Here is a 23,456-nt window from a genome sequence, read left to right as displayed (position 1 = left end):
ATTACAATAGAATACCTGATATAGGGTAGAAATTTATTGATTGGTGTACCTTATTTCAATAGACCACCTATGAATCCAAGAAAGAGAAAATTTGATATAGAAATACATCTAATCAATAGTATCTAATTTACAAATGTGGTTAGATAGATATAATTTGGTTAAGAATGGCGAGGCCTTTTTTCAAGATTGATAAAGAGTAAAATATTCTGGTGGTAGAATTTTTACTGTGGGGCCGTGGTAAGACCACCATTGAATAAACCAATTTGGGAAGGGTTTTTCAAATATTTTGGCACAAACTTTCAAGAACCAAGTATGTTTGTGTTTGATATTGTTATAATATAAAGTTTGAGTGAATGCCTTAATATAATCCCAATATGTAAAAGTTATTTGTGATTGCCCCATTGGTCCCATTGGCATAGTTTTTTGAGTCATGGATGTGATTCCCGATTCTTTTATTAAAATAAGCTTTTTGATAACCATTTTGGAGTATCCATGCACTCCTGGGGTAGTTTCTCCCATTGGGTTATGCTTAATATTAGTACTGCCGATTTGAACAAGAATCGATTCATAGAAAGTACTTATTTTGTAGGATTCACCTGGAAAGTAGACATTAGTGAGCAAGTATTTTTGAAGTAATTTCCATGCTTCATCAGGGCTTTTTTGCTTAGGTATATGAGAATTTTCAATAAGAATTATCAGTTCTCTAGCTTCGAGCTTTTCATATGTTGGCTTATCTGCAGTATTTTCTTGAATTATTGAAGCGAACGAGTCTGCTTGCTTATTAGATATATAAGACTGAATTTGTTTATATAATGAATGCTCATCTGGAATATATTCTAGATGGATCGATGTGCTAATAGGCTGAGTTTTTGATGATTCTACTATTTTAAGATTTTTTGCATTAATCAAAGTTCTGTTTCCCTGTTGTAATACTGGGAAATTCGAACTTGCTGAGCTATATGCTGAGTTATTTCTATTTCCATATGAAGGATTTTGTCTTCCTCCATAATAAGAAGTAGAATTTTTATTTCGACCGCCTCTCCCTAGACCACTGGCTATTTGCCAAGGTAGATCCATGCTGCACTAAGAATTTAGAATTTGTCAAAAGATGTATCAAAGTCATTCCAGTCAATTTCATATCGAACATCTTCAAGATTAGGGAGATTTAGATCTTCTTCAATTATTTTTCTAATAAGTTTTTCTAGGATGATAAAATGAATATCTTCATTTAAGGGAATACATTTAATAATGGTAATAACAGTTTTTCTGAGAGATAGTAAGTATAAAAATTCATTGGTTGTTTAGGTATTCTCTGGAGAGAAAATCGGGCAAAGAATTTTCACTTTCCTTTTTATATTGTATCTCAAAATCAAAAGGGGTTAGTTGGGCCTGCCACCTGGCAAAGATTAATTTAGACGCATCATGTTGAAAGTCTTTATCAAACATATATTTAACAGATTGAGCATCAGTTCTAATTATAAACTTTTAATTATATAAATCATCTTGAAATTTTAAAACATATTTAACAATAGTTAACATTTCATGGGCCACAGTGGCGTATTTTTTTTGACTTTTCATCCATTTGCCAGAATAAAATCTGACTAAACATTCAATTTTAGTATGGGGACTAACTTGTTTAAGTATTCCTCCATAACTAATATTTGATGCATCAGTCTCAATTATTTTTAACCAAGCAGGATTAGCTAGAGTTAAACAAGAAAGTGTTTCAACTCGTTTTTTAATTAATTTTACTAAATCAGTGTGGACTTGAGTCCACGATTTTTTATAATCCTTTTTCAACCTATCATACAAAGGGGCTAAATTCCTAAACGAATTTTCATAAAAAAGAGAAATATAGTTAAGACTTCCAAGAAATCTCTGCAGTTGCGTTTTGTCAATAATAATATTAGAAAATTTGTTAGCAAAATTCATAGTTCTTTGAATGGGTTCAATAGTACCTTGACGAATATTATGTCCTAAAAATCGAATATTTGTCTGAAACAAACTCATTTTTGGTTTAGAAATAACCAAACTATTTTGAAGTACAATTTGTTTAAACATATGTAGATGTTTGAAATGTAATTCAAGAGTTTTTGAGAATACTAGAATATCATCAATATAGACAATTATAAAATCCATATGAGGATTAAATATATCATTCATAATTTTCTGAAATTCAGAAGGACCATTTTTCAAACCAAATGGCATGACATTTCATTCATATTGTCCAAAAGAGACATTAAAAACAGTTCGATAGGTGTGATCTTTATCAATCTGAATTTGCCAATATCCAAATTTTAAGTCAAATTTAGAAAATATATTGGCATCATATAATCTAGAAAGCAAGTCTTTTTTATTAGGCATTAGGTACCTAATCCATTTTAAAACTTTATTCAAAGGTTTATAGTTAATAACAAGTCTTGGCATACCTCGTTCTTTTTCAGCAGCATTATTCACATAGAAAATAGTACAAGATCAAGGGGATTTGGAAGGCTTTATAAGACCTTTCTGTAAGAGACTGTCAATCTTCTTTTTACAGAACTCAACTAATTCTGTATTCATTTGGCAAGATCAAGATTTAGTCGGGATTTTATCTTCACTGAAATCATCTTCATAAGGAAGAGAAATAATATGTTTCTTATGATCCCAAAAAGCATTGGGGTGATCAGCACAAATGTCAACAATCATTTGTTCACATATTATTTTTATTTTTTCTTGAACCTTTACCGAAGTCATTGTATCATGAATGTTTATACTCATCATTTCTAATTGTAAGAAATTTATCTGTCTTTGTTTCATACTAATTAAAGCATTTATATCTCTTTTCACTGGATCAGTAACAAAAGGATAAGAAATCTCCCGATTTTTGTAAGTAGCTTTAAAACCACTTGCATCAATACGAGTGTAAAGATATATAACATTTATAAAAGGGGTTCCTAAAATGATAGGAGGATACAGTTGATTTTTTACCAAGAAAAAGAAATGCGGAATGCAAATCTTGTTTCTACAAATATGAGTATTAGGTAATTTATAATTAATATCAAGACTATGCCCAGATGCAGATTTAATTATATGAGTAGTTTTTTTTTATCAAGAGAAGAAATATGTTCTCCTAGAACTTTAACATACAAACTCAAATAGTTATTCTGAGAAATATGCAGACACAAACCATGGCACAAAACAAATTCGAAAAGAATTTTTTGGTGAAAAATGGAAAACCTTTAGGACACGGTTCTTTGAAACTCATAGTCCTGATGAATTAAAAAATATCTCTGAAGAATTCTATGAAATGTGTACATTACATAATAAAATTATTTATTTTGTGCCATGGTTTATGTTTGCATATTTGCCTTCCTATGTGAAAATCATTGAAAGATCTTACCAAAATACGGATGGTACAATTACTCAGGCTATTTACCCTCCTCAATCTTCCTTTATATTACCGAATAATACTGGAATGACTTTCTCTGCTTTTCAGAAATTCGTTGACAATGATATTGGAAAAATCATTCTTTCTGAAATAACTAATTTTATTTCTCAGAATAACTATTTGAGTTTGTATGTTAAAGTTCTAGGAGAACATATTTCTTCTCTTGATAAAAAACTTGATGAATTAACTGAAATGGTTAAAAAGCTTAAGGATAATATGAAGTCATCTGATATTGCTTCTACTTCAAAAAGCAAGGCAAACAATTTAATATTATCTAGACCTTGTATTCAGAGACCTCTTGATATTGAAGGATTTGAAAAACCTTCTCATATTGAAGAATTGAAAAATTTGTTAGACAAAAAATTCTCACAATTGAATATTAAACCCCTTGATTTGTCTAATGATTTTGTCAACAATCTAGAGTCTATAATAACAATGATGGTGGTGGTCGTGGTCCTAATGATAATAATAATAATAATCCCTCCATGTTTTAAAAATAACCTACTTTTTTTTTTAGTCTGTTTCAAATAGAATGACCTCTTTTTTTTTCGACAACGCTTTAATTTCAACTTTTTATGTCGCAAATTTAAAATGCTTTACAAGAGTTCAATAGTTCCCACGTACTTGTATTCACTATTACAAGTAAGTTAATTCTCGAGAGACATTCCATTAGAGATCTTCTTGATGTACGTTACCATCTCTAATATTTTCCTACAATGGAAACATGCATGAGAACAACAATTATATAGCTTATCGTCTTGAAGTTCCAGATGTGTTATCTTAATATTTTTCTAAACAACTGCTAGTTTCTTCTGTTAGATCAGATAAAAAAAGTCTTGAACAATAGTAGTAACATTTTTCTTCTCATGAAAAAAGTATAAATTATATTTACATGTTTAAACAAAAAAATCTAAATTGAATCTTTTTTATATGTATCAATGCCAATATGTTTAAACATCTACTACACTACATGTTTGAACATCATCTCACAACATGTTTGACAATACATGAATTGCAAAATCTAAAACTTCTGACCTACAACATATATATATGTTTAAGTCTCTATAGTTTTTGTATTTTGAATTTTTTCAACTGCTCTTGATCTTGGTTATCACTTGATGGTCTCTGATAATCTGTGACTGGATCAAATCCAAGAGAATTATTATTTTTGAGGAATGGAGGAAAAAATATTAAGATCACTCACGAGTGCATCAAATTTGAGAAAATCATTGCTTTGACAAATGAAGGAAAAAATATCAAAGATTTTTTATAACAACATAGGATAGCTGATGCAAATTTGATTGCGTGGTTGAAGTGATAGGAGCGTCATTATAATTTTGCCCTAGTTGAGGAACATGGTTTCATGATTGACGACGTGGTATAACTTTGCAGAAAAATGGCTGGATGGTTGAAGTGTTAACAATGTTATGATCAAAATTTTGATTTATCGGAGTTGGTTGAGGAATAAAATAATTACACTCAATTATTTGGTCATCTTTTGGTGCCATGATCGTCATCATTCTTGGTTTGTCGTGATGGTAGATCACGTGTTAACTCAAACTTATTCTTTGTCTTAAAAAAAGTCAACCAATTATAATTCAAGAATATATTTCACAAAAAAAAAAAACTAAAGAATTAGAGATTTGTTTATGAGTAACAGATATGGAAGTATATGTTGATGCTATAGAGCACATGTTAAAAACTAAACTTAATTTCCTAGGCGGAAAATAGTACCTTAAGCAAGAAACTAGAGAAAATTGAAGGAAAGGTATTTTTAAGTCTTGAATAGAATTGGTGACATTGACCAACTTAAAGGGTTAAACATCATTAGGAAACTTGATTAAGTTAGAGCCCGTTTGGATATGATTAAAATCTGGTCAAACCAGCTTTTAATCTCTTTTTTAGCTTTTTAAGATGTTTGGTAAAATTTAAAAGTGCTTTAAAAGGGTTAAAAACTGATTAAAACAATTAAAAAGTGAAAAGCTAGGTAGCCCCAGCCTTTTGCTTATTAGATTAAAATTCTTTTAAATTTGATCAAAGTATTTACCTTTTTATCTCTTTTATTTTACTCCAATTCCAACAATATCTTAAACTTGTAGCCCTTAAATATATATAAAAAAAACTCTTTTTCTCTTTGTCGCTTTGCTTCATCTCTTCCCTCAAATTTTCTCTTCATCTTTCTTCTTTGTTTTAATCGAATTCATCATTACATCGGAGGTTTGTTCAAAACTTTTATTATAGAATTAAAAATTAGAAATGATTCACCTTATTTATTGTGTTAACAACTTTAAGGACATTTAAGTCATTTTTACAGCAAAAAAGGACTTGACATCACTTGTTTACCAAACACATCAATAATTTTTTTTTCAGTTTCAACACTTCTATCCAAACACTTATCTGCTTAATTTATAAGCACTTATTCTAAGCATTTAATCACTTAAGCTAAAAAGCTATTTTTTAATCCTATCCAAACGGGCCCTGAGTTGTGGACTTGATTAATATTTTCAAAAATACAAATCAACCCAACCCACACCCCTCTTCAATCCAAATCAACCACTCTCTCTCTCGATAGCTTCTCTCAACTTTACCAACCAACCGTTCTGCAAAATTTCTTCCTTCAACCTTCGACGACAAATAGTCGGGCAAGTTCCTTTTTGACTTTCAATCGTAAATCGACATGAAGACTTCTCTGGCGACAACAACTTCGAGTTCTTCGTCATTCCATTTTCTTTTTCATAGGTAAAAAATTATGGAGAAACAGAGGAACTTGAGCCAACTACTCTTCTAGTATTGAAATATGGACTGAATAAAATCCTAATTTCTGGCATTTTTTCTTCTTGTTATTGTACTGTTGATTTGAATTTGTTGGTGATTATTGGTCACAGTTAATGTTCTTAGTGTGTGTGTGTGTATGTGATGACTTGGCATTGCTGGGTTGATTTGTTGTTTGTCTTGGTAAAATGGTATTGCAACAGATGAAATATTTGATGTAACAGATGAAATATCTGATGTGACAGATGAAACATCTGATGTGATAGATGAATACATCTGATGCAACAGATGGAAACATCTGATGAAACAGATGAAAATTTGATGCAACTATGAAAATCTGATGTAACAGGTGAACAATCTAACAGATCATTCATCTATTGCGACAGACGACTCTTCTGTCTAGAAGAAATCTAAATAATATTGATACAACAGATAACTGTTTAGTGATCTATTTTTATTCTTTCCAATGGTTTACTCTTCATTTTGCAACATATTAGTGACTGTTTTATTCTTTCCAATGATTTACTCATTCGTTGCAACAGGTCGGTTATATATTGCAACAGATAACATACCTAGCGCAACAGATTAGTGATTTATTTTTATGGTTTCCAACGGATTACTCATCCGTTACAATAGGTTGGTTATATGTTGCAACAGATAAACTACCCGGTGCAATAAATTAGTGATCTATTTTTATTTTTTCCAACGATTTACTCATCCATTGCAACAGGTCATTTATATGTTGCACCAGATAACATACCTGGTACAACAGATTAGTGATCTATTTTTATGATTTCCAATAGATTACTCATCCATTGTAATGGGTCGGTTATATGTTGCATCAGATAAAATACCAGGTGCAACAGATTAGTGATCTGTTTTTATGATTCCCAAGGATTACTCATCCGTTGTAATGGGTCGGTTATATGTTGCATCAGATAAAATACCAGGTGCAAAAGATTAGTGATCTATTTTTATGGTTTTCACGGATTACTCATACATTACAACAGGTCGGTTATATGTTGCAATAGATAACATACCTGGTGCAACAAATTAGAGGTCTGTTGGAACTGTTATATTACTGTTATGCATTAATCAATTATAATCTATGTTATGTTCCTTTAATTTAAGATAATATGGCTTCCAAAAGAAAAGAAATCGAATTAAGTCTAAGTAAAGAAACAAGTGCAGTAACTCGGCTACATCCATCACTCTACGAGCTCGCTTTACAAGAGTTATCTCAATCAGGAGTAGAAGATAATAAACACGGGGAGGAGGATTCTTTCAAAAGAGATGATCCAAATGCTAATAGCCCTTCCACCGAAGAGTTGGTCAAAACCTTCAGCATTGATCATTATCCTGTAAGAATACAGTGCGATGGTGCCACAGATTTAACAGGTGATCTCGTAGTTAAGTCAGTTATGGGAAAATCTTTCGACGCCTTCAGAAAAATACTTCGAGAACAAAAATTAGATTCTTATTTCAGGGAAAGCTGCTTTGGGCAATATCTTGATTTGGCGGAGGACAACAATGCTTGTTTCCAGATGAAAATGATATATGATCTTCTCAAGCGCAGGTTTATGTATGAAAATAAAGATAAGATGGATGAGGTATGGATAAATTACTGTGACATGCCTATTTGTTTTGGTTGGAAGGAGTTTGCCATAGTTACTGGACTAAAATGTTATCCTCCTTCTCCTTCTCAAGTTATACCTGCTCTGACCCAAAAAAGTACCCCGCACACCCAAAAAAGGCAAAGGCAAGTCGAGTGATCATGATGACTTGGTGTCCATTGTTGGTCCAAGCTTCAAAAATAAAAATCTGATAGAAGCGTTGAAAGGTAAAGGACTTTCAAAGAAGCACAAGCAATCATTGTGCTTGGTTTGGTTTGTACATAATGTTCTTTGCTCGAGAGACGTTAACAACAACATAAGCCTCAGTTTAATAAATCTCTCCGAGGATCTTGAGGCATTTAACTACTATCATTGGGGTTATGAAAGCTTTGAAACGACTGTCAAATATTTATTGACTCCATTAATGCCAAAAATAGTTAACTTATATGGCTTTCCATGGGCCTTCTTGGTAAATATTTCTTTTATCATGATATGATTCATCATTTTTTTTTATTCAATAATGCTTTTGATTTATTGGCGTTATGTTATAGGCTTGGAAATTTGAAGCCATTCCTTATTTGAGACAACAAGTGAACTACCATGAAGAAGTTTCCTGTCCAAGAATTCTGAGATGGTTGTCGGCCAAAACCGATAAAAATGCAAAATTTCTTGATCTTTTCAATCCCCCAAGGAAGCAGTAAGTCCAATTCTAATCAAGTTTTTATTTTAATTAATGATTAAATGATTTCATTATCATTCTTAATAGATGTACCGATTTATTTTAGATTGTCCATCCGTGGCTTATTCCGATCAACCGAGAGTTGAAGATGCCATTTTTTCTTACTTTACGGTCTGTGCAAACTTTATCGAACCCTAAGGTTGTTGATGGAATAAAAATATAATTATTTGGAGAAACATCCATCACAAAAAAAATAATTTTGGAGGGTAGGGCTAATGATGCTCCTCTTATAGTTTTTGAAACAACAAACCATTATGATTATGATTATAACGGTTGTACAAATTTTTCTCCAGATTTTGCCACATCTAGAGAATATTCTACATGTAAATGTCAAGATTTCAAGGTGAAACACGATGGAGTAATTAATGCTATTAATGCACTAACTGCTTCTGTAAAGGAAATGACATCTAAGAGGGGTGTCATTCCATCAAAGAAGATTTCATATCCAGACGCTCCACTAGTGATCAAGGCGGCTAAAGGAGAAGGAAAGACACTTCCAAGGCATCATCAAAGCATAAAAAAGCAAGATTTCAATGCCTCTGTCTTTATCTTGCACCGATGTTCAGTGTCCAAGGGCCACAGAAGAGCAGCATGAGCTGAAGAAGGTGAATGTACATCATCTGTTCCAAAAAATAAACAGGTAGATATCTGTTTCAACAGATGATACATCTGCTAAAAATTATCAAATAGATATATACATCTATTGCAACTGTTGTCTAACCTGTTACATCAAATTTGTTATCTGTTTCAACAGATGAGTCTTATGTTGCAACAGATGGGTCATCTGTTTGAAATTATCATATTGCTCTGATTTACTTATTCAAATTTGTCCCAACAGATAATCCATCAGATGTAACATAAGACTCATCTGTTGCAATAGATGGACAATCTATTATATATCTCTTCTTAGCATTGATAATTTTTGCTTTACAGGTGGATCTCACAGTAGAAGCTACTGCCGAAGATCATAATATCACAGTTGATAATCCATCAACTACTTTCAAAGAAAAAGAAAAAGTGGAGCCTATTTGTTTGGGAGAACGGAAGAATTACCTATTTGAAGGGTTCAACATCTCGGATAAGGCTCCAAAAAAACTAACACAGTTGATCGATGACTATTCAGAGTGGATTGCCGATGGGCTGTTAAAGCAACATGCCGGCAGGTACATAAATTAATTTTATAGATATTGGTTTATTCAATTCTTGTTATAAGAACCTAACATTAACATATATAAATCGTCATATAGAAAACAAAATGACGAGTGCTACAAAGTGAAGGAATCGAGTCTTGGTTTTGATATGTTCGACTTTGTTATTGCACATCCCGTAATGAAGAATTGGTTCTATTTGATGTCACAACCCTAAACTTGCTGGAATGATGAGGTTTAAATGCCATACATATTACTATTAATTAATACTTTATTTAATTTCATTTGCGTATTGATTTTTTGTTACGTTATCTGAAATATTTGATAATATGTGCAGTACATTGATGTCATTTTTTACTACCTTCGAAAGAAGGACAAGTTGCAAACACAAGAATGATATAGATACACGATAGACAATTATTTGTACAAAGTTTACATCAATAACACCTACATAGGTATTGTCAACAACAGCCGGAAGTTTCCCAAAACGAGGAGTGCTTAATCAATATCATCAAAGGTTTTAGCATTCCGGCTAGCTTACCTTGGCATTTGGTCTATGAAGTGTACATTCCAATCAATTGTGGTGATGAATTTCATTGGGTGTTGGCTGTCGTCACTCTAAAAGAGAGGCGCATCCAAGTTTATGACTCAATGTTGTGAAGTAGACGTTCTGGGCCATCGTCTGAGATACAAAAGCTGGACAAAATATTGCCTACTTACCTTGATATGAGTGGCTTTTTGGACCAAAAGGTTGGTACTGATTGGTTGGTGATTGAAACATACCGGGATAAAATAGCTAATCTATTTGATGTACAATATGTTGAAGGAATTTCTCAACAAACCATTGGTAGCCTGTAAGTTTAAGTGTCTTGATTTAGTTTTATTTCACAAATTTCACAATGTTGCATGAACTGCAAGATATGGATTATCTATTTTTTTATAACGCAGGAATTACGGTCCTTTTGTTGCCGCCTATGCCGAGTATTTGAGCGATGTATTACAAGTACCAAATGATGGTCTTGATGTCGGATTACTCTGCAAAAGATATGCTTCTCTTTTATGGAAATACGGAGAAGCGAAAGCTCAGAAGCCATACACAACCGACGTTAAAGATCCACGACGACCAAAGCCGAATTCCGTAGCACCGAATGAAGAGCAACTTGTCCATATTGATTAGATCTTTATAGCCCGAGTCCATCAATATAATAACCTATCCTCCTTGGTTTAACTTGTTGATTTATTTGTAGAGTAGATCGTTTATATACATAATAATTTTTTTTACATTTTATTTATTTGTTGAGTTATTTCATGTAATTTATGAAGGCTTCAATTTATTTTATTCTATCTATGAATATAATTTAATCCTTAGTTTTGAACATGTTAATTGAAATGGAGTACAAGATTCAAATATTGCAACAAATAATACATCTGCTTTAAAAGATGGCATATTTTATCAAACAGATTTAGACATATGTTGCAACATGAGATTGAACACGTAGGTCATCTGCTAGAAATTATATAACAGGTCTTCCTACTTTTTTGATTTGCTCTAGCAGATTATCGAACAGTTGCAACAGATAGATTATATGTTGCAATAGATCGTATATCTGTTGCGATAAATAGACTAGGAACATCTGCATAATACAACAGATGACCAACCTATTCCAACAGATAATCAATCTGTCACAATAGGTACTATTTCTATTATGACAGATATAAAATCTGTTGCATTATAAAAATTCAACTTGGCCAGACATAAAAATTATTGCCACTACATGTAAAGTGAGTTGGCTTGAAATAAAAATTTGTTATCGTGTTCGTCTCTGTCTTTGTACATGTTCTTTTTTATACATGGGCTCCATCCATTTAGTTAGTACCCCATATGCCTAGAACTATTGCATCATCCCATTGGAACATAAAAACTAACTTATCAAATCTCAGGTCACCGGAATCAGCTATCTTACAGAGTTTAGCATACCTATCCTTGAAATTATTGTAGAAGTTGAGGTTCATTATCCTATCGGCAACATCATAAGCATCCGGGTACGCTAATTTCCTGCCCCTTATGAGGCAGAGAATTTCATCAACATATTGTGGTATAAGAAGACAATTTTTAAATAGGTTAGTAATTGTAAATAATAAAAATACAGTGGAAAGAATCCGATGCAGAGGGTTCTCTGAATCAGTTCACAGATTACCCATCCAACGCAACTTATACAACATATGTGTATTATATTGCAACAGAATACCAAGTTGTAACAGATTACACATCTGCTGTGTAGATTCTTCTTCATGGAGTAGATTGGAAGGCTAGGTTAGCAAAAGTAAACTTACCTTGTCCTCGTACTACACACACATATTTGTCATATTCGAGAAGTCTTTGGCGGCAAATGAATACATGGTGTATTCTTTTTGAATCTTCATCTTGATAAATTCTTCCAGTTCCTTCTTTTTATCTTGGCAAAGCACCGGAAATATGTTGACCTTCTTCGATGGCCCCTGAACTTCAACAACTCTTAGAGCGGGAGGAGTTGTAATTTTTTCTGATTTCAGAACAGAGAGAATTTGTCTAATTTTTCTTCTTTTCCTCCTAACCTCCACTATTGGATTGCATGGCTCCTTCACCCCATTGAATGGTATGACACCCCTCCTGGATTTTAACTCCTCGGCAGTTTCAGCAATAGCCTCTAGCTTTTCAAGGAGTTTATCCTCTCTGTCCTTGCACACTTTGCATTTGCAATAAGAGCATGAGGGTGAGAAGGGGTAAGAGGGACTACTGTAAGGATGGGAGGAACTCGTGTAGGGGTGAAAGGGAGGACCTGTGCAAGGGATGTTTTCAAACATATTTATTTTTTACTGAGCACGAACATACTCATAATTATGATTGGCAGCAGCAGCAGCAGCAGGACGGCTGCCACCATCACAAATAACTCCACCATCAACACCCCTAGAAGAAGCACCCAGATCTGTTGCAGTTTGAGGTTAGTCGTGAAGAGCTTCAACATTATACTGACCTTGCCTAACTGATCTTCTTATAGATGTTGCTCCAGCTAATTCCTTCTTTATTAAATCCACCGTTGGGTCTTATTTTGTATCAGCAAGACCCAGAGTAAGAAAAAAAGTCATCCCCAGCTCATTAATGGTAGGCACGATCCAAGGATGCATAACCTATAAAAAAGATAGGAGGAATTTAAATCATATAATAATAATTTGCAGTCAGTTGGGTTACATGGGGCTCGAGTTACATGGATATTAACCCATCCAACTTATGAAATAGCCGATCTAGCTACCAGAAAAACTGATCTATATATTGAAACAGATTGATAATATATTGCATCAGATTACCCATATATTGCATAATTTGCAGTAAATGGGTAATCTCTTGAGTAGGGTTCAGAGAACTAGAGCAACAGATGGTTAATCTGTTGTGAAATATGGATTGTCTTTCATAATAGATTACCTAGCTGTTGCATCAATTGCAGTTGATGGGTAATCTATTGCAATAGACGACTCATCTATCGCAACAGATGGAACATCTTTTTCAATATCTTTCTTTGAGGCAAATTATATTAGTTGAAAGAAGACGTACTGCATCATCCAGAGGGTTAAAGAGATCCATTTTATTAATGTTTTTTTGCTGCTCTCTACTGTAGCCAACCACCTAAGGATCCTTAGATGAGAAACCTTATCTGGATAATCCTTAAAATTCTTTCGAAGGGGAGGAATGACTTCACATGCCTAAGCCTAAAAATTATAAATCGGAAGCAAGCAAAAAAATAAAATTCATAACTATATTCAATATAAATTAATGAATGAGTAAAAATAGTGATTAATTTTACCCTGAAAGCCCAAGAAAATCCATATAATGTGGTCATCTTTGGCTTTAGTTTTTTCAGTAAATATTTGACAGTCAAATAGTAGCTGTCGTATCCCCAGGGATAATCGTTGAATTTCCCAAGATCATTAGCAAGCGCCAACAAATCATGTTCTATGACTTTCATGATGTCTCTTGCCAATAAAACGGAATGGACAAACCAAACTAAGCATAATTTGTCCCTATAGTGCTTTGGTATGTCTTTATTCTTGAAATCCGCTATCAAATCCTCCACTCTATAGCTAGGTCCAACAATGCCCAACAACCCATTTCTTTTTACCTTGCATTTGTTGGACCCTTTATGGGGTGTTTTCTTGATAAGAGGTTCTTCTAGACGATTGCATCTCAAGCCTGTCACTACGGCAAATTCTTTCAATCCAAAACAAACCGGAATGCCACAATAGTTGATTCAGACTTCATCTATCTTTTTTCCACCCTCCTTCGGACCTCCATTATCCCCCGCATACTTGATCCTGCACTTGAGGAGGCCATAGACCATGATCTTAGGAAACGGAGAGGGCGGCCCCCAAACAGCTCAAGAAAGTATGCAAAGTAGTTCTTCTTAAAAAATCCATATATGTTTTCCTTCTTCATAATCTCTTAAGTACGTTAAAAGGTTTCCCCAATTGACATTTAAGTACAACATCACAAAATACTGCATTAGGGTTACTCATCGGCATCGCAACTCGAAACTCGACGATACTAATAGTTTTGATAAAATTATGCTGGGATTTCGATGTTATTTCACGCTCCATTGGTGAGAAGGAGTTATCACTTTTGTCAGCTTCATTTTGCCCTAACTGAGATTGTTCTGGAAGTTCCTTCGAATCTATCTGTAGTCTAGCCTTTTTTGTTTCGTGGTCAGAAGTTGATCCACTTTCAATTTCTTTTCTTTTGGGAGATCTCTTTTCACTACAAATGGATGATTTGTATGGGTTGATTTGAAATATTGGAAAAGAATGACAAGTTTTGAAATTACTAATTTGGTTCGAATTAATCTTAGTTAATTTTAAATTTTTTAAAAGATATAGTTTTTAAAACATTGAGTTGATGAGAACTCATTTCAACTCAGAGTGATCGATCGACGACTCGGGTCAGGATGAACGCAATACCAACGCCATACAATTGCAGAGACTCGATTAGATTTATAGTTAACTCTGTGAGCTCATTCATTAATCCCTAGTTCCATCTAAATCAACTTAGGTACTATCACTTTCCTAATATTGAGTTGATAAGAACTTATTTCAACTTAGAGTGATCGATCGATGACTCAGGTCGGGATGAACGCAATACCAATGCCATGCAATTGCAAAGAAATGATTGGATTTGTAGTTGACCCTGTGAGATCATTCATTCATCCCTATTTCCACCTAAATCAACTTAGGTACTATCACTATCCTAACATTGAGTTGATGAGAACTTAATTTAACTCAGAGTGATCGATCGACGACTCAGGTCGGGATAAATGCAATACCAATGCCATGCTATTGCATAGATTTGATTGGATTTATAGTTGACCCCGTGAGCTCATTCATTCATACCTAGTTCCAAATAAATCAACTTAGGTACTATCACTATCCTAACATTGAGTTGATGAGAACTCATTTTAACTTAGAGTGATCGATTGATGACTCAGGTCGGGATGAACACAATACAAATGCCACACAATTGCAATGACCCGATTGAATTTATGTTGACCCTGTAAGCTCATTCATTCTTCCCTAGTACCACCTAAATAAACTTAGGTACTATCACTATACTAACATTGAGTTGATGAGAACTTATTTCAACTCAGAGTGATCGATCGATGACTCGGATCAGGATGAATGCAATACCAATGACATGCAATTGTAAATACTGGATTGGATTTATAGTTGACCCTGTAAGCTCATTCATTTATCTCTAGTTCCACCTAAATCAACTTAGGTAATATTACTATCCTAACATTGAGTTGATGAGAACTCATTTAAACTTAGAATGATCGATCGAGTCATCGAGTCGGGATGAACGCAATACCAACGCCATGCAATTGCAAAGACTCGATTGGATTTTTAGTTCACCCTATGAGATCATTCATTAATCCCTAGCTCTACCTAAATCAACTTAGGTACTATCACTATCCTAACATTGAGTTTATGAGAACTCATTTCAACTCAAAGTGATCAATCGATGACTCCGATCTGGATGAACGCAATACCAATGCCATGTATTTGCAATGACTCGATTGGATTTGTAGTTGACCCTGTGAGCTCATTCATTCATACCTAGTTCCACCTAAATCAACTTAGGTACTATAACTATCCTAAAATTGAGCTGATGAGAACTCATTTTAACTTAGAGTGATTGATCGACGACTCCAATCTGGATGAACGCAATACCAATGCCATGCATTTGCAAAGACTCAATTGGATTTGTAGTTGACCCTGTGAGATCATTCATTCATACCTAGTTCCACCTAAACCAACTTAGTTACTATAACTATCCTAACATTGAGCTGATGAAAACTCATTTCAACTCAGAGTGATCGATCGACGACTCAGGTCAGGATAAATGCAATATCAACGCCATGCAATTGCCAAGACTCTATTGGATTTGTTGTTGACTCTATGAGCTTATTCATTCATCTCTAGTTATACTTAAATCAACTTAGGTACTATCACTATCCTAACATTGAGTTGATGAGAACTCATTTCAACTCAGAGTGATAGATCGACGACTCGGGTTGGGATGAACGTAATACCAACGCCATACAATTCCAAAGACTCGATTTGATTTTTAGTTGGACTTATGAGCTTATTAATTCATGCCTAGTTCCACCTAAATCAGATTAGGTACTATAACTATCCTAAAATTGAGTTGATGAGAACTCATTTCAACTCAGAGTGATCGATCAACGACTTGGGTTGGGATGAACGCAATACCAACGCCATACAATTGTAACGCTTCGATTGGATTTGTAGTTGACCCTGTGAGCTCATTCATTCATCCCTAGTTCCACCTAAATTAACTTAGGTAATATCACTATCCTAACATTGAGTTGATGAGAACTCATTTAAACTCAGAATGATCAATTGATGACTCGGGTCAGGATGAACGCAATACCAACACCATGCAATTGTAAAGACTCGATTGGATTTATAGTTGACCCTGTGATCTCATTAATTCATACCTAGTTTCACCTAAAACAACTTAAGTACTATCAATATCCTAACATTGAGTTGAGGAGAACTCATTTCAACTTAGAGTGATCGATCGATGACTTGGGTCGGGATGAACGTAATACCAATGCCATGCAATTGTAAAGACTCGATTGGATTTGTAGTTGACCCTGTGTGCTCATTCATTCATCTCTAGTTCCACATAAATCAACATAGGTACATCACTATCCTAACATTGAGTTGATGAGAACTTATTTCAACTTAGAGTGATTAATCGATGACTCGGGTTGGGATGAACGCAATACCAACACCACATAATTGCAAAGACTCGATTAGATTTGTAGTTGACCTTGTGAGCTCATTCATTCTTCCCTGGTTCCACCTAAATCAACTTATGTACTATCATTGTTCTAACATTGAGTTCATGAGAACTCATTTCAACTCAGAGTGATCGATCAATGACTCGGGTCGGGATAAACGTATTAGCAATGCCATGCAATTGCAAGGACTCGATTGGATTTATGGTTGACCCTGTAAGCTCATTCATTCATCCCTAGTTCCACCTAAATCAACTTAGGTATTATCACTATCCTAACATTGAGTTGATAAGAACTCATTTTAACTCAGAGTGATCGATCGATGACTTGGGTCGAGATGAATGTAATACCAATGCCATACAATTGTAAAGACTCGATTAGATTTATAGTTTAACCTGTGAGCTCATTCATTCATCTCTAGTTACACCTAAATCAACTTAGGTACCATAACTATCCTAACATTGAGTTGATGAGAACTCATTTCAACTCAGAGTGATCGATCGATGATTTGGGTCGGGATGAACGCAATACCAATGCCATGCAATTGCAAAGAGTTAATTGGATTTGTAGTTGACCATGTGAGCTCATTCATTCATTTCTAGTTCCACATAAATCAACTTAGGTACTACAACTATCCTAACATTGAGTTGATGAGAACTCATTTTAACTCAGCGTGATCGATTGATGACTCGGATCAGGATGAACGCAATACCAACACCATGCAATTGCAAAATATCGATTGGATTTGTAGTTGACCCTGTGAGCTTATTCATTCATCCCTAGTTACACCTAAATCAACTTAGTTACTATAACTATGCTAACATTAATTTGATGAGAACTCATTTCAACTCAGAGTGATTGATCGATGACTCTGGTCAGGATGAATGCAATACCAATGCCATGCAATTACAAATACTCGATTGGATTTGTAGTTGACCCTGTGAGCTCATTCATTCATCCCTATTTCCACCTAAATCAATTGCAATGAAATCTGTTGCAACAAATGACTGAGCTGTTGATAATTTTCAAATAGATATTCATATCTCTTGCAACAGATGACATATCTCATTTAATTATCAAATAGACATTTGCATCTGTTATGACAGATAACTGACCTATTGGAAATTTTCAAACAGATATTTATATCTGTTGTAACAGATGACATATCTGATTTAATTATCAAATAGACATTTGCATTTGTTATGATAGATGATTGACTTGTTTGAAATTTTTTAAACATATATTTATATCTATTGTAACGGATGACATATCTGATTTAATTAATTATCAAATGGACATTTTCATCTATTGTCACTGATGACTGAGCTGTTAGAATTTTTAAACAGATATTGATATCTGTTGTAACAGATGACTGAGTTGTTCTGATTTCTAAACAGATATTTTTATATGTTGCAACAGATGACATATCTGTTTGAAAATCTTTTTTTCTCTTTTAATTTTAAAGCAAGATTTTATCCGAGTAGATATTATCAAGTAGTACTTATTACTAAAGATGGTAAAATATGTTTCTTGGATATCTCAAAAGTGAGTTCATTGAGTAGTCTTGTCTTATCTTTTCAATGTCACTATTCTTAGTTTTCCTCGTGCCCCTCAAATTATTAATGAAATTAATGAATATTAATTAATTAATATTGAAAACTCCCACGTCTACGTACACAATACATCTATAGAAATTATCTCATCTCTCTTCCTTCAGCTGCAGTTTATTTTATTCAACTCTCATCTTTTTATTTTTCTCCTCTTTAGGGTTATCACAACCTTTTCTCTCTCTTTTCTCCTCTCTTCTCATAAATATCCTTTTGGATCTAAAATGATCCATATTTTTTCTTGACTGAAATTGCTGTTTTGATCTTCTTTTTGACATTAAGTTATGGTTCATTATTGCTCTTTCATTCTCGTCTTCTTCTTTGCAAGTTATTTACATCTATTTTTTTATTTAATTACTATTTACCCATATCATATTTATTAAAAAAAATTTGAAGAAACTTTTTAGTGTTGAATAAACAAACGAAGAATTTTTATTAAAATATGCGAAAAAGTCATCTGTTGGAAGAAGTTTAAAAGCCTTGTTGACAATATTATTTTCTTGTATGTATTTTGTTTGTTTTTTATTATTGATGCAGTTATTGATGTTGTTGGTGGGGTTGACATTATTGAAAGTTGTGGTGTGTTGTTGTTGATGGTTCTGGAATAAATGATGTTGCTTCTTTGTTGTTGATGATGTTGTTGGAACAAATGTTGTTGTTTCTTTGTTGATATTTTTTATTTGTAGTTTATGCTGTTGTTGATGTTGTAACAGATGGAGAAACTGTTGGAACAAATCAAACCACCAGAAAGGCTGGTTTGATGTATTCCATCAGACTCTATATCTATTGCAATAGACTCTACATCTGTTGCAACAGACTCCACATCTGATTCAATAGACTCTACATCTATTGTAACAGATGGATAATGTTCTTTCTGTGACATCAACTCAGAGATGACAGGATGTATCAACAGATGGTATATCTAGAAGATATCTGTTATGCAAAAGTCTTCCAAGCCTATCAAACTCTTCTCCAATATAGATGACAAGATATCTGCTATGCAAAAATCTACACCGTCGCCAGACATACTTGTCAGAGAGCAATTCTTCAGAAGATATCTGAGGAGCAAGACTGCCGGATGAAAAATGCCCGATTGACAATAATAATAATAGTAGTAATAATAATTAGGTAATATTTTTTATTTTAGCGTATGTATTTTCCTCCTTTTGTATATCGGATCTACCCAAGGGATTAAAATATCTATGTTTCATTTGGTGGTCGACTTTAAATTTTTAATTCTTATTTAGTATTTAATAATCATTCTATTTATTCCTTGTTCTCATCATGTCGACGGTTGATGGTAGGGATTGAGCAATTTGTGTCTATAGAGGTTTATCTGATGCGACAGATTGATCATATGTTGCATCAGGTGGCTATTAATAAAAAAAGGTTATTGTTGAAATTAAGAGGGTGAAAAAGACATGACTTTCCAATTATTTAATATGAAAAATATTTCGTAAATAAATAATAAGGAAATAAATGATAAACACAATTTATAACCATAAAAGAACGGTTATTTAATTTTAATAACTGATCGTAACTTTCGTCATTTTTGTTTTTGAATTTATTTTTTAAAATTATTTATTATATAATAAAAAAAGTCACAATATTTGATTAATTAACTTATATGATGATTGTTAAGAAAAATAAGGTGAAGGTCGGTCGTGACTTTTTGTCTAAAAAAATACATACATTCAACAGTGTTGCTGATGTATCAAATTCCCCATCTGTTGCAACTGATGTATCATCTGTTAGAAGAAATAAAAAAAGATATTAATATAGAACGTCTATTTGTTGCTACAGATGGTGTATCTGTTGCAACTTATGGTTTATCAGATTCAACAGATATACAATCTGTTATCAGAAAATAGAAATGGTTATTATTTCATTAAAGAATTTGAAAAACTATTTTTTTTAATTTATAAAATAAAAAAGTCAGCAAATTTGGATTAATGATATGATGATAGTTTTTTTTTTTTTTAAAAAAAGTGGATTATATGTTGCAACAAATATATTATCTGATGCAACAGGTTCACTATTGTTGCAACAAATGATATATCTGTTGTCACAGATGATATATCTGATGTAACCGATATAGAATCTATTGTCACAATTCAATAAAAATGGTTTTTGAAAAGAACTAATTAATAATAATAATCAGAAAAGTCATGACTTATCACAATATTTCTCAATTTAATTAAGTCATTACTTTTCATAGTAATAAAAATGTAACTAATAAATGGAGGTGACAATTAGTTATATGTTGCAACAGATAGGTTATCTGATGCAATATATTTTATAGTTATTGCAACAAATGATATATCTGTTGTCACAGATGAGTTATCTGATGCAATAAATATAGAATCTGTTGCCACAACTCAATAAAAATGGTTCTTGGAAAGAACTAATTAATAATAATAATCTGAAAAGTCATGACTTATCACAATATTTATTTTCTTAATTTAATGAAAAATATAATTGATGAATGGAGGTGCACAGTTGCGCCTTTTTTCCTCTCATTCAAATTCAATCCTCTATAAATAGGTCCATCCTTACTCAATCGTTCATTTAACTACACTCTATTTATTTATTGTATCTCGTCTTTCATATTACACTCTAGAAGATTATGGCTGACCCAGTGTGGGACGTTGCTTTTCTGCAATACGCCGTGAATAAACTTTGGAATCAAGTTCGTGACCTATAATGGGAACTGGGAGGAGTTAGAGCAAGAATGCTATGCGAGATACGCCGGCTGAGGAGGTCCTTGCTACTTCCAGTTGAAGATTGACCAGCTGGCAATGATGATGATAACAATAATAATAATAATTAGATTATTATTTTTATTTTAGTCTATTATATATATTTTTATTTATTTTTGTTTAATAAAAAAATTATGTTTGATCTTTGACTTTTTAATTCATATTTAATTTTTATTCTGTCTATTATCTTCTCAACAAACATGTCGATGATTCGAAGTAAAAAGGAATAATTTAGAATCCAGTAGCAATAGCAAGATTTATCTGTTGGGTTTGTGGCAGGGGCTGATGTGTTGTTTAAAATAAATCACTTATGTCGTAACAGATAAGAAGTTTAATGCAACAGATAAATAGTCTGTTTTAACAGATGACTAGTTTGTTGCTTGGCTCTGACGTTTCAATTCGTACTCCCTCCGTCTCAAATTATCCGTCCCAAATTAAGATGCCACATTGATTAAGAAAAATAATTAATAATATGTCTAGTTTACCATAGCGCACTGATCAGTTGGTAGGATAGTAGACGTGTTTGAAATAACCATTGTTTGCTATTCAATCAAAATTTAATAAGAGAAGAAAGTTTTTAACGTTGGTCGGTGTATAGTCCCCCTATTAAATGATGTTTTCATTTTAATTTGAAGAAAAAATGATTAATGTAAAGGGTAAAACATGAATTTTTTTAATCTTTTCTTGATTAATGAAAAAGACAAGTAAAATGAGAAATCAAATTAGGAAATTTGGGATGGGTAATTGGACGTAGGAATAGTCTTGAATCCAGTTGCAATAACAAGAGTTGAAACATATTGGTTATCTGTTGGGTTTGTGGCAGGGGCCGATTTGTATTGTTCCAAACAGATTAATCATTCGTTGCAACAGATAATTAGTCTGGTAAAATAGATAAACATTATGATGCAACAGATATTATGTATGATGCAACAGATAATACGTCTGATGCAACAGATAAATATTTTGATGCAACAGATAAACAGTCTGATGCAGCAGATAAATATTCTGATGCAACAGATAAACAGTCTGATGCAGCAGATAAATCTTCTGATGCAACGGATTACTTATCTGATGCACCAAATGATTAATCTGTTTAAATTGTGGGCACTTATGTTGGATTCATGATCGGGGTTCTATCAATTGTTTGAAAAACAGAAGTGTACCCAGATGACAAATATGAATAAAAATCATAATTTTATTTATCAAAGTCACCTATGAAGTAATGCCAAAGTGGAAAGTGATGTAGTAAACAAAATTTGACTTAAGAAATTGGTCAAATAGCAGCAGTAGTGCTGTACCAACAACAACAACAATAACAAATGGTCGACAAGAAGAAGATGAGGATGATAATGAAGTAGAAGATGATGAATAAAGCAGCATAAACAATGAACAACAAAAATCGCTAAAAAAGAGAAAATAACAATGGATGAGAAGAGAAAGAAAGATGCCTTTTTTTCCTTCTGTTTTCCATTATTTTAGGTAAACATTGGGATCAATGAATAAATTTAAAAACTTGTGGGTTATTTCAAACTTCCTCAACTTTCTTAATCCATAATAAAGTAATTGTCACCTCCAACTAATAATTAAGACTTGTGTCACCTACACCTCATTTTAAAACTCTTTTATCACCTATAACCCAAAACCTCAAATAACTAAATAATGCATATAAATTTTACTTAGTAAGCTAAGAATAATAGGAAACATTAGATAGCACAAATCAACTATTTAAGTTCATAAAGTTCATATTTAGGGTTCATAAAGTTCATATTTAGGGACACAGTCGTTGAATCACACCAACACACGTTATGACTGATTAATATGGTCATTTTTGAACATTAATCTAAGGCTCCAGTATTATTTCGTTAAAAATATTTCTACAATTAAAAAGGTATAGTAAAAGAAAATTGCAAAGAAAGCGTGATAAAAAGTTTACGTTTCTATTGGATACTGGCCGAGGATCGAGTTTATTAGGAAATTTGTACTCTGATATGTCAAGAAGTTTTTTTTGATGTTTGATTCCCAGTATACAAGGAATATTT

This window comes from Capsicum annuum, chromosome 2, assembly GCF_002878395.1.
Source record: "Capsicum annuum cultivar UCD-10X-F1 chromosome 2, UCD10Xv1.1, whole genome shotgun sequence".
NCBI lineage: Eukaryota > Viridiplantae > Streptophyta > Magnoliopsida > Solanales > Solanaceae > Capsicum > Capsicum annuum.
The sequence above is the reverse complement of the archived record's forward strand: the minus strand, read 5'-3'. Positions refer to the sequence as shown.